Below are 11777 nucleotides of genomic sequence, written 5' to 3' on the forward strand. Positions count from 1 at the left end.
AGAAGAATTAAGACAAAGTCAAACCGTAGCATTAAACTAGTGGATCCAAATCAGCCCCTTAGGAAGCAACGCATAAACTAGGGTATAAGCTTCTGTCACTCTAGCAACCCGTCATCTACTTACTACTTCCCAATGCATTCCTCTAGGCCCAAATAATAGTGAAGTGTTATGTAGTCGACGTTTACATAACACCACTAGAGGAAAAACAACATACAACGCATCAAAATATCGAACGAATACCAAATTCACATGACTACTTATAGCATGACTTATCCCATGTCCTCGGGAACAAAAGTAACTACTCACAAAGCATAATTATGTTCATGGCCAGAGAGGTATTGAATAGCAGCAAGGATCTGAACATATAATCTTCCACCGAGTAATCCAACTGGCATCAACTACAAAGAGTAATTAACACTACTAGCAACCTTACAAGTACCAATCGGAGTCGCGAGACGGAGATTGGTTACAAGAGATGAACTAGGGTTTGGAGATGAGATGGTGCTGATGAAGATGTTGGTGGTGATGAGTCCCCTCCGACAAGAGGAGTGTTGGTGATGACGATGGCGGCGATTTCCCCCTCCGGGAGGGAACACTACAAGAAATATGTCAACTAACGACCTTTTGTCAGTGACGCTGGAGGGAATGGTCATAAATCTATGACCATATGACATCATTTGGTCGTAAGCTGTCTGGAGGGGTCCTAGCCCCAAAAACCAACGACCATTTTCATCAGAAAGGTCATCACTTGCTTACTGGAAAAGGTCATAAAGCGGACAGCACCTGGCACTGCGTTATTTCTAGGTGATAATGACCAATATGAATGGTCGTTACTAGGCTGATGACCAGCGGTGGTGGTGCTGACGCCACGGCCACCTCACCCATCGGCAGTTGTTGTTGTTGCTGTTGCTATCTACATCAGAGAGCTGAATTGAGATGTTGCCTATTGCTAACCAGTCGACCATAACATCCCGCCATAACATAAGTGAAGCAAAATAGAAGCAGCCATAACATCAAAAGTATGACACATTCCTACACAGTTCACAACAACCTGCCGATAACATCAGTGCGCAAAAGTACAACAATTCACAACGACATCGATAAACCGAGGAACATGGAGGGTGAATAAATGGGACCTAGAGCCTTCAGGAGGGTTGCATGCTCTGCCCTGGTCTTGATGTCTTGATCGGCACTCCTCGATAAACCGCATGCATGCGACATAAGGTGTTCATAAATCCCATCCCTGGGCTTTGGCTTTGTGGTGCAGTATGGGCATCTGAACATTCCCCTCCTGAAGTAGGCCGCCTTCCCCTTCTTCCTGATCTTCTCAGCTTCCTTCTCAATGAAGGACTCTTTGTTGCCGTCCGCCACATCATCTCCAGAGTTATACTGCACACACAAATTAATTGCGCACACATTATGCATTCATATAGGCATTATGGAGCCAGAACACACACTTCTGATTCAGAATGATGCAATGAACAAACATTAGATAATTCCCATTTACAAAATTTTAATGAACAAACAAAGAAAAAATTCATGTACAATAATCTTATTAAACAAACAACATTAAAACACTCTCTACATCAATTTCATTAAAAAGCCCACCAACATGCATTCATATAGTGCTTACGCTGAACTAAAATAGTTGGGATTACCTCATACGGTTCATCGTCGTAGTAGTCAGAGTCATACGGGCTCTTGAACCCAGTCTTGGCGAGCTTCCTCTTCATGCCTGCAGCTTCCTTTTCCTACAATATAAGTAATTCGATTAGTACAAACTATGTAACACAATATTCAAAAGGTCAAGCATTCAACAATGTGCTTCTAATTACATTCGTAGTGCTGCTACATCAGCCACCCTATTCGCTGCATTTCACTTATACAATCTTTCGATCCTTCATACAAAGATTTAAATGTCGTTTCAAAAAATCAAACTGTACTCTGTAACTATATGTTAGGTATACACTTCTTTTGTGAGGACATGTGCTGGATGTCACAATGAAATTGGTCATGGACGTTTTCTTAGTTGCATGGGAGCTGTTTGGCATCCAGAGTGCTTTTGCTGCCATGCTTGTAATCAGCCAATATATGACTATGAGGTAGCTCTTTGTTGTTTTGTGTACTATTTAAGTAGTTGCATTGGTATTGACTTTACCAACAAAAACATGCGGTTCTCCATGTCAGGAAACCATCCATACCATAAAACTTGTTACAAGGAGCGCTTTCATCCAAAATGTGATGTCTGCACGCAATTTGTAAGTATCACTTCATTATCTTTTCTTATCTGTTTGCATAAGACGATTCTCTCTGTTCTGCATTTTATATAGCAGAACATTGCACTATTGGGATGCTCAACCCCTGCCGTGCCCCGGTGAGGGGATAACCACAACAAATCTATCGACATATCCGACACATAATAAAATCTAAGCACATGCAGCAATCAAGATCCCAATTCAAAACCTAACTCTTATTAAATCCTTACTAATAATCCCAATAAAATGCAAGAGAGGGGGCAGACCTAGGAGAAATTTAGGAATGGGTGTTCGTATATATCAAGCACATGACTTAGGTGAAATCTTTACTAATAAGAGAAAGATTCCGTTGATTCAAGCCAACAAAATGCAAAAGTTCGCCAACACATGCAAAAGCAGAGTGTGTTCTGCTCTCTGAATATATGCTAAATCTCCTGCTTATCAACGATAACTATGAAAGCAGGGGAATGGGAAGCATTACCACATCCACATGCACAAATCAAGATTGAAATTAAAGAAATCCAAGTCTCAATAAATCTATGTAGCATTCAAGCACGAATCAACTAGAAAAAACCAGAAAACCCTATGTAAAAAACCCACCTCATCGTCGGAAGCATCGCTCGAGGTGTCCTCCTGCTTCAGCACCTCCTTAAGATCCATAGCGGCGACAACGGTTGCGGTCGTGTCCTCCTGCTTTGGCACAGGCACCTCCTCTAGTTCCGCAGCAGCGGCGACGGCGGTTGTGGTCGTGTCCTGCTGCTGCTTCGGCACCTCAAGCAGATCCGCAACAGCGACGGCGCGACGAGCGCCCTCCATTAGGAGATGAGGCAAAGAGGGAGATGGTGCGACGAGGGAGACGAGGGAGACGAAGTGGGAGACGAGGCGACGAAGTGGGAGATGAGGGAGACGAGGCGACGAGGGAGACGAAGTGGCAGTTCCCTCTTTATATGATGTGACAGTTCCTGCAACGTCCCGTCCGCCACGTGCCTTCCGGGACATCTTACAAAAAAAACAAATGGCATAGACACCTTCAAAAAAAAAAAATGCCCCGCTCGAACCTGGTCGGCACGAACCGGTTCGGTCGGTCTTTGTGTCTCGCTCGAACCTGGTTGACCGATCCAGTCTACTCTGCTCGCGCTCTGCCCCCCTCGTCGCCGAAGCTCGTCGACCGCCACCACCTCCGCCGTGCCATGGCTTACGAGGATGAGAGTAGCAATGACCTATCGAGCCTGGACATCAGCTCTTCCTCGGACGACATGATGTACCGGGTAATTTGTAGAGCTACGGCTAGGTTTAGGGTTTCGGTTTCTTCACATTGGGGATTTATCTATGTTTCTTGGTTCTTCTTTAGATCCCTGCTAGCATCGACGACAAAGACTACATGGGCATCGAGAATTCTGCCCTAGATGTTTGCTTGGAGCATGGGTTGCCGCCTGAGCGTCGCGTAGCATTCGAAGGATTTGAGACAGGGAGAAGATTTTTAGTGTGTGCTCAGCCGGTTAATTCTATCTTCTTTAGTGTTAGACATGCATGAAGTTGCTTCTGTTTTTCTATCTGGCTCAAAAGATTCAGACTGTCAGTGTTTACTACATCACTGTCATTGTTTGTTTAGCTCAAATATTCAGACTGTCGTTGTTTATTACAGCACTGTCATTGCTAGTTTAGCTAAAAGATTCTGGCTTGTTACAGCACTGTCATTGCTTGTTTATTACTAGCACTGTCATTGCATGTTTATTACAGAATTTTGGCTTGTTATTTTCTGGTTATTTTGTATTGCTGAAGTACTAGTTATTTTGTATTGCAGCCACCTCAAAACTGTAGTTTTGTTGGTTGGGTAGACCAAGAGTGGACTCCCACAATGCAAAATGTATTGTTAAAATTGTGGGAAATGTTGGAAGACAGCAAGAGTGCTAGGAGGGATGATAATTTGGAGAATTCACTGAAAATTCACCACCTCACAGAGGAGAAAAGAAATCTTGATGCAAACTATGACAAACTAGTAGAAGATGTGAATCAACGGCTCAACCTTGTAGAACCTCAAGGCGGGGTCATTAAGACCCACAAGGCAAATCATTTGAAGGAGAAGGACAAACTTAATGATGAAATTTTGGTGCTCAACCTTCACATTGATGGTCTGAAGAAAGGAATTGAGAATCTGATTAAACGCGGGGATGAGCTGAAGATCCAGATTGCTGATCAGTTGAAGGCTTTGGAGAAGAACCAAGAGAAGTTGAAGATGATCAGGGACATTTTGGATGGATGAGCTGATCAGATGAAGATGAAGTCCACTATGCTATGGTTGGTGTGTTCTTGTGTTGCTGTGTTGCTCTTTTGTACCAATGTTGTAATGCAAGATGATCAGAATCTCTATATTATGTATGATTAAGTGACTCCACTATGCTATGTTTGTAGCTGTACTATGCTATTATTGGTGTGTTGCTCTTTTGTAGCAATGTTGTAATGCAAGATGAGAAGAATCTCTTAATTATGTATCATTAAGTGACTTTATCTTTGTTCAACCCAAGTATGTTGATAGATTGGTTGCTCTTACTTGTTGTATCTTATTTATTCATAGATTGGTTTAAGTGACTTCTTATTTGTTGCAAATGTATTTGAAGCCACACAAATGAGCTATCATGTGTGAAGATTCATGGCTTTCAAGCCACATGATCAATCTCATGGCCATATTCATGGCATAGTTTCTTGAAATAGTCTCATATTTTGCATAATGGTGCATGTTGGAATGACAAACAATGTTGATTAAGGAAGTTTTCATCTTCCTTGTATGAAAATTTCATTTTTCATTTTTCAAGTGCCCGAACGGAGTTTTTTTGTGAAGGACCTACCATATATTTGTTTCAAAATTGGTCCAAATCATTTTTCTAACATACTAGGCCATATTTAATGTACAATTGACAAAATGGTTGGGTATCAAAAGCTTTTATCCATCTCTCGTGAAAAAGACAAATCTATGTCGAATCAGCTGGAAATGGGTCAAATTTGAACTCCGGCTCCCTTATAGTTTGCTCTTTATTTTTTCCAAAAATCATTTCTAGGTACATGATACGTCTCAAACGTATCTATAATTTTTGATGGTTTCACGCTGTTATCTTGTCTTCTTTGTATGTTTTATGTACCTTTTTATATCTTTTAGGGGACTAACTTATTGATTCAGTGCCAAGTGCCAGTTCCTGTTTTTCCGTGTTTTTGACTCTTTTCAGATCTGATTTTGGAACGTAGTCCAAACAGAAGAAAAACCCCGAAATGACGGAAGAAGTCCAGGGAGACTTTGGGCCAGGCCAGGTGGGCCCCAGGGAGCCCACAAGGGCACACTCCGCCACCAGGGGGAGGCGGCGGTGGGCAAGCTTGTGCCTTCCCTGGCCGCCTCCTGACCTAGGTTTTGCGCCTATATATTCCCAAATATTCCGCAAAAAATCAGGGGAGCCTCGAAAATACTTTTCCGCCGCCGCAAGCTTCCGTTTTCGCGAGATCTCATCTAGAGACCCTTCCCGGCGCCCTGCCGGAGGGGACTTTGGAGGTGGAGGGCTTCTTCATCATCATCATCGCCCCTCCAATGACTCGTGAGTAGTACACTTCAGACCTACGGGTTCGTAGTTAGTAGCTAGATGGCTTCTTCTCTCTCTTGGATCTTCAATACAAAGTTCTCCATGATCTTCATGGAGATCTATCCGATGTAATCTTCTTTGGCGGTGTGTTTGTCGAGATCCGATGAATTGTGGACTTGTGATCAGATTATCTATGATATATATTTGAGTCTTTGCTGATTTCTTATATGCATGATTTGATATCCTTGTAAGTCTCTCCGAGTCTTGGGTTTTGTTTGGCCAACTAGATCTATGATTCTTGCAATGGGAGAAGTGCTTGGTTTTGGGTTCTGCCATGTGGTGACCTTTCCCAGTGACAGAAGGGGCAGCAAGGCACACATCAAGTAGTTTCCATCAAGGGTAAAAAGATGGGGTTTTTATCATTGGTTTGAGATTATCCCTCTACATCATGTCATCTTGCTTAAGGAGTTACTCTGTTCTTATGGACTAAATACCTAGATGCATGCTGGATAGCGGTCGATGTGGAGTAATAGTAGTAGATGCAGAAAGTATCGGTCTACTTGTTTCGGACGTGATGCCAATAGAAATAATCATTGCATAGATATCGTCACGACTCTGCACAGTTCTATCAATTGCTCGGCAGTAATTTGTTCACCCACCGTCTACTTGGTTTCATGAGAGAAGCCACTAGTAAACACTACGACCCCCGGGTCTATTCACATCCATCGTTTACAACTCCGCTTTTACTTTGCTTTGTTACTTTGTTACTTTCAGTTCTCACTTGGCAAACAATCTATAAGGGATTGACAACCCCTTCATAACGTTGGGTGCAAGCTTTTGTGTTTGTGCAGGTTGGTGAGATACTCTTCCGCCGGATTGATACATTGGTTCTCAAACTGAGGGAAATACTTACCATCGCTGTGCTACATCACCCTTTCCGCTTCGAGGGAATACCAATGTGCCGTAGTAGGAGTATTTCTGGCACAATTGCCAGGGGTACAGAGCAAACATCAGAAGTATTTCTGGCGCCGTTGCCGGGGAAGAGGATCGCTTGCCGAGGAGGACCGTGAAGAATATTCTCCCGACAACACGCCTATTTCTGGCACCGTTGCCGGGGAGGAGAAATCAAGATCTATCCAAGTAGGTCTCACAAACTCTTCTCTTGCATTTACTTTTGTTGCCAGTTGCCTCTCGTTTTCCTCTCCCCCACTTCACATTTGCCGTTTTCATTCGCCTTTCTCCTTCGCCGTTTTCCTTTGCCTTTGCCATTTTCCTTTGCCGGTTTCTTGCTTGCTTGTGTGCTTGTTTGTTTGTTGAAGACATCATGTCTGAAAACACCAAACTTTGCGACTTCTCGAGCACTAATAATAATGATTTTATTAGTACTTTGATTGCTCCCGCCACTAGTGCGGAATCGTATGAAATCAACGCAGCTTTGCTGAATCTTGTTATGAAAGAACAATTCTCTGGCCTTCCTAGTGAAGATGTCGCATCCCATCTCAATACCTTCATTGAGCTTTGCGATATGCAAAATAAAAGAGATGTGGATAATGACGTGATTAAGTTGAAACTTTTTCCTTTCTCGTTGCGAGATCGCGCAAAAACTTGGTTTTCTCCTTTGCCTAAAAATAGTATCAATTCTTGGGATAGGTGCAAAGATGCTTATATATCCAAGTATTTTCTGTCGGCTAAGATCATCTCCTTACGCAACGATATCATGAATTTCAAGCAACTTGATCATGAACACGTTGCACAATCTTGGGAGAGGATGAAGCTTATGATTAGAAATTGTCTCGCTCATGGCTTGAGTTTGTGGATGATTATACAAATCTTTTACGCTGGCTTGAATTTCGCTTCTCGCAATATCTTGGAGTTTCTGCCTCAGGTGGAACGTTGATGGAAATCACGTTAGGAGACGCTACAAAACTCCTATACAATATCATGACCAACTACTCTCAGTGGCACACTGAACGGTCGCCTGCTAGCAAAAAGGTGCACGCTATAGAAGAGATTAACTCGCTTAGTGCTAAGATGGACGAGTTGATGAATTTGGTTGCTAGTATAAACACTACCGTAGATCCTAATGACATGCCACTATCTTCTATGATTGAGAGTAGCAATGCTAGTTTGGACGTGAATTTTGTTGGTAGGAACAATTTTGGCAACAACAATGCTTTTAGAGGAAACTATGTTCCTAGGCCTTTTCCTAGTAACTCCTCTAACAATTATGGCACTTCCTACGGCAAGACTTATGGAAATCATAGCAAATTACCCTTTGATCTAGAGAGTAATATCAAAGAGTTCATCAACGCTCAAAAGATTTTCAATGCGTCCATAGAGGAAAAACTACTCAAAATAGACGATTTGGCTAAGAGCGTTGATAGGATGTCTTGTGATATTGATGCTTTGAAAGTTAGATGCGCTCCTCCCAAGATCAACTTGGATGAAACTTTGAAAGCTATGCGTATCTCCATGAATGAGAGCAAAGAAAGAACCGCCCAAATTCGCGCTAGACATGAATGGTTTAAAAGGGTGCATTCTAGTGATGCAAATCACGAATATCTTAAAGTGCTTGGTGTATCTCCTCTTGAATCTTTGTTTTCGCGTGTCAAACCTACTTATGGAGGGGCTGGGTATGAATCCACATTGGTTGAGAAACGCCCCGATGATTCGGAGACCACCTATCTTGATGATAAAGGTGTGGAGAGTGGAGTAGAAGAAGTCAAAATTTTGGGTAGTAATGAAACTCCCACTTTGGATTTCAAGGAATTCAATTATGATAATTCCTCCTTGTTTGAATGCATTTCTTTGATGCAGTCCATTGCAAACTCTCCACATGCTTATAGCCAAAGTAAATCTTTTACCGCGCATATCGTAGATGCTATGATGAAATCTCTTAAAGAGAAGCTCGAACTAGAAGTCTCGATACCTAGAAAACTTCATGATGAGTGGGAACCTACTATCAAAATCAAGATCAAAAACTAGGAGTGTAATGCTTTGTGTGATTTGGGTGCTAGTGTTTCCGCGATTCCAAAGTCTTTATGTGATATTCTTGGTTTTCATGAGATTGAAGAGTGTTCTCTTAATTTGCATCTTGTGGATTCTACCGTCAAGAAGCCCATGGGGAGGATCGATGATGTTCTTATTGTTGCAAATAAGAACTATGTACCCGTGGATTTCATTGTGCTTGACATAGATTGCAATCCTTCATGTCCCATTATTCTTGGTAGACCTTTCCTAAGGACTATTGGTGCTATCATCGATATGAAGGAAGGGAATATTAGATTTCAATTTTCCTTAAAGAAGGGCATGGAGAACTTTCCTAGAAATAAAATAAGATTGCCTTATGAATCTATGATGAGGGCTACTTATGGTTTGAGCACCAAAGATGACTATACGTGATTCCATCACTTTTGCCTAGCTAAGGGCGTTAAACAAAAGCGCTTGTTGGGAGGCTACCCAACGAATCTATCCTTTTTCTTTCTGTTTTGTATTTTTCACACTTTCATAATTCTGTTATGATTGTGTTTTTTGTGTTTCTTTTTGCGTTTGTGCCAAGAAAACCGTTATGATTAGTCTTCAGGATGATCGTTTGGTCATGCTGGGAAAGACAGAAACTTTCTGCTCACGAAAAGAATTTTCATTTTTGTTCTATAAGAGCTTTTGAGTTGATTCTTTTTTTCTGATTGCCACGCAAATTCTTCAGACTGTCGTAATTTTTCAGAATTTGTTAAGTACCAGAGGGATACGAAACATACAGTTGCTACAGACTGGTCTGCTGTTAACAGATTCTGTTTTTGTTGTGTTGGTTGCTTACTTTGATGAAACTATGGATAGTATCGGGGGGTATTAGCCATGGAAGATTGAAAGTACAGTAACCCAACATCAGAACAAGTAGAATCTAAGTTTGCTACATTACCTAAGGAAGTGGTGGTTTGCTTTCTTGTACTAATGTTATCATGAGTTTCTCTTTAAGTTTCGTGTTGTGAAGTTTTCAAGTTTTGGGTGAAGTTCTTATGGACAAAAAGATAAAGAGTGGAAAGAGCTCAAGCTTGGGTATGCCCAAGGCACCCCAAGAGATTCAAGGATGCCGTAAAAGCCTAAGCTTGGGGATGCCCCGGGAAGGCATCCCCTCTCTCGTCTTCAATCCATCGGTAACGTTACTTGGGGCTATATTCTTATTCACCACATGTTATGTGTTTTTGCTTGGAGTGTCTTGTATGGTAGGAGTCTTTTATTTTTGTTGTGTCACAATCATCCTTGCTGCACACCAAGAGAGAGAGACATGCACACGCCGTGATTTTGTCGAGCTTCACTTTTATCTTTTGGTAGACAATTCAGCTCACATGTGCCTCACTTATATCTTTTGAGCTAGATACTTTTGCTCTGTGTGCTTCACCTATACCTTTTAGAGCGCAGCGGTGCGTGGCTTGGTAGTTGATCTATGCTTTGAAAGTAGTCTCAAAAGGGGTAGTTATCCAAAGGTATACGAAAACTTCCTCCTTCATGTGCATTGAATAGTTGGAGAAGTTTGATTCATCTCAATTAGTTTTGAGTTGTGGTTATGGTAATATTGAAGTGATGCTAGTAAGGTGTTGTGGATCTAAAAATACTTGTGTTGAAGTTAGTGATTCCTGTAGCATGCACGTATGGTGGACCGCTATGTGATGAAATCTGAGCATGATTAGTATATTGATTGTCATCCTTTGCGTGGCGGTCGGGATCGCGTGATGGTTTATTCCTACCAACCCTTCCCCTAGCAGTATGCGTTGAATTCTTTGTTTTGATTACTAATAAAACTTTTTGCAACAAGTATATGAGTTCTTCATGACTAATGTTGAGTCCATGGTTTAGATGCACTTTCACCTTCCACCATCACTATCTTCTTAGTGTCGTGCAACTTTCGCCGGTGCAGAAAACCCACCATTAGCCTCCCTCAAAACAGCCACCATACCTACCTACTATGGATTTTTCAAAGTCATTCCGAGATATATTGCCATGCAACTACCACCATGACATGTGTCACCACGTCTACTTGCCTTTGCATGATCGTAAGATAGCTAGCATGATGTTTCCATTGATGACTATGCCATGCTGGATCGTTGCCACGGTACACTACCAAAGGCATTCCATATAGAGTTATAATTGCTCTAAGTTTTGAGTTGAAAGTGTGATGATCATCATTATTGGAGCATTGTCCCATGTGAGGAAATAAAACAGGCCAAAGAAGCCCATAAAAAAGAGGCCAAAGAGCCCACCAAAATATACTAAAATAAAAATGAGAGAAAAAGAGAGAAGGGACAATGCTACCACTTTTTCCACACTTGTGCATTTTGGGCACCATGATCTTCATGATTAAGAGTCTCTCGTTTCGTCACCACCATATAGCTAGTGGGAAATTCTCACTATATAACTTGGCTTGTATATTCCAATGATAGGCTTCCTAAAAAATTTCCTTAGGCCTTCGTGACCAAGCAAGTTGGATGCACACCCACTAGTTTTCTTTAAGAGCTTTCACTTACTTGTAGCTCTAGTGCATCATTTGTATGGCAGTCCCTACTCACTCACATTGATATCTATTGATGAGCATCTCCACAACTCATTGATATGCCTACTTAATGTGACTATCTTCTCCTTTTTGTCTTGCAACCTCCACCATACTCCACACCATATATAGTGCTATAACCATGGCTCACGCTCATGTATTGTGTGAGAGTTGAAAATGTTTGAGAAAGTAAAGGTGTGAAACAATTACTTGGCCAATATCGGGGTTGTGCATGATTTAAATTCGTTGTGCAATGATGATAGAGCATAGCCACACTATATGCTTTTGTAGGGATAACTTTCTTTTGGCCTTGCTATTTTGAAAGTTCATGAATACTTTGCTAGTTTGCTTGAATTATTATTGTTTCCACGTCAATAGCAAACTATTGTTTTGAATCTAATGGATCTGAAC

The sequence above is a fragment of the Hordeum vulgare genome, chromosome 1H (genome assembly GCF_904849725.1).
Source record: "Hordeum vulgare subsp. vulgare chromosome 1H, MorexV3_pseudomolecules_assembly, whole genome shotgun sequence".
Lineage (NCBI taxonomy): Eukaryota > Viridiplantae > Streptophyta > Magnoliopsida > Poales > Poaceae > Hordeum > Hordeum vulgare.